The sequence below is a fragment of the Belonocnema kinseyi genome, chromosome 4 (assembly GCF_010883055.1).
Source record: "Belonocnema kinseyi isolate 2016_QV_RU_SX_M_011 chromosome 4, B_treatae_v1, whole genome shotgun sequence".
Taxonomy (NCBI): domain Eukaryota; kingdom Metazoa; phylum Arthropoda; class Insecta; order Hymenoptera; family Cynipidae; genus Belonocnema; species Belonocnema kinseyi.
In genome coordinates this window covers 103620678-103622666 of record NC_046660.1, presented here as the reverse complement: position 1 = coordinate 103622666, position 1989 = coordinate 103620678, and the positions used below count along the sequence as shown (strand labels likewise).

The 1989-nt window shown below is 45.8% G+C and overlaps 1 protein-coding gene across 2 annotated transcripts in view; it reads left to right on the top strand.

Annotated features, from left to right (window-relative positions):
• LOC117171853 overlaps window positions 1-1989 on the top strand; it is a 261588-nt gene that overhangs the window by 147916 nt on the left and 111683 nt on the right. The window lies entirely within an intron of this gene.

Genomic DNA, 1989 nt, shown 5'->3' with positions numbered 1-1989 from the left:
GCGAGGGCGCATACTTTGAATAAAATATTTGTTATCATTCTCTTGAAATAAATGTGTTTTTTTCTTGAAAAAATATCGGTTTCATATGTATACACCTGGTAGGTGAGTACTGGAGCTGGGTGGGTTCTGATTTACCGTTAAGGGGTAGGATTGACGTTCCATTGTGAGTAGGTGTTTGGGCACCGCTGAAGGTAGGTGCTGGGGCACTGTTGAAGGTAGTTGAAACCCTGGTTTTGATTATGGCTTTTCACAGTGATGGGGTTCTGGTTGTTGTCAGGGACTGAAGACTAGCTAGGGAATCTGGACAATCCAAAGTCGGTCTACGCTCGAGAACACGGTTCGTTGGATTGCCAAGGGGCAGCGTTATCCGATAAAAAAGTTGGATATTGATCTGTGACGGAGAGAAAAATTATCAGGCGGTGGGGTTCCACAGATACAAAGATCGGGTATAGGAAAGCGTCTGGTTTCAAGATTGTCGTGCACTACCGGGTGTTGATTTCCACTTCCGGAACTGGATATAAGATAGGTTGTACTACGTTGGGTACCCGACATTTGTAATCAAATTGTGTCTATCTGAAGTAGTTGGGGAGGTAGGGGGAGAGAGGCGGTAGGTGCTTTTTGAAGAAGTGTCATACAAATTTGTGACACGTAAATACATCAATGGAATGGGGTTTTGGAAATAGAAGTTGAGAGAGGCTGAAATTTGTCTGTAGTACTCTGATGTGTGTATTCATGTGTATGCGTGTGCCGGTTTCGAGGGATACTCTTCCGGAGAGGTATCCGTCGAGCACTCCGCTGTATGTGTGTGTGTCGGACTTTGTTGACCCTCTGGTGGAGAGGTTTTCGTTGAAGACTCGACTGTGTGTACGGACCCGCTGGACCTTTTCGACGGAAAGTGGTCCTTTGAGCGCTCGGCTGAGTGAGTGTGTATGTGTACTGGACTCAATGGACCTGCTGATGGTGAGGTGTCCTTTGAGCACTCGGCTCCCCCTGTGAGTGCCGTACCCGATGGACCCTCTGGCGGTGAGGGGTCCTTTAAGCGCTTGACTGTGAGTGTGGGTAGGTTATGTGTATGCGTGCCGGATTCGGTGGACCCTCTGACGGTGTGGTGTCCTTTGAGCTCTCGACTGTAAGTGTGGGTGGGTGTATGTGTGTCGGACCCGGTGGACTGTCTGACGGTAAGAAGTCCTTCAAGCACTCGACTGTGTTTATGTAAATTTATGTGAGAGCTACTTATATAGTGGGGTGCTGGGGAATAGCAATTGATAAGAGATCGAAACGACTTTATTAGAATTTCCAAAGAAATAAAAAAAATAATAATAAAAATTAAAAAATAGTGTTTGAGTCGTCCTACGTATCAATATCTTTGATGACGATACAATCTGCTGAAAAGGGGGAATGAGGATATTGAATAAATTGTGAAACCAATCCTACCTGATAAAAAACAGGGCCTAGCTCAGGAGCGCGAGCAAGAGGCAAGGAGGCCCACAGTATTGCAGTGGATGATTCGAGATGATGAAGGCCGTTCTTAGTTTGAGATTTAAAGCTTCAATGTACGTTAAGAGATATCGCACTCAATAACTTCATTCTGCTAATGTACTTGTCGGGGTGGCAGCTCCGGTTCGAGTGGCGACAGCTAGGAGATCTTCTATATTTATAGAAGCGGCTCGCGCGTGGTCCGCGAAGAGATTAAGGCAAAGCCGCGCAGTGGCCGGTGCGCTCGAAGATGGGATATGTTAATGATGGGTGATTCTTTGCGAAAAACGGGGATAGCGATGCCGTGAAGTGGTTATCGTGTTAGAAGAAGGGGTATTGAAAGAGTTGTTGGTTAATTGACAAAAGCAGGGATTGAGACATATGGATTGGTTGTTGAAAAAAAATGGGAATTGAAAATGGGCGATTGGTTGGTCTCTCGGGTATCGCGAAATTGTACCGTGGTCCCAATGACATCTTGCTGGCTTTCCCAATCGTGATCTTGTTTATTTTATT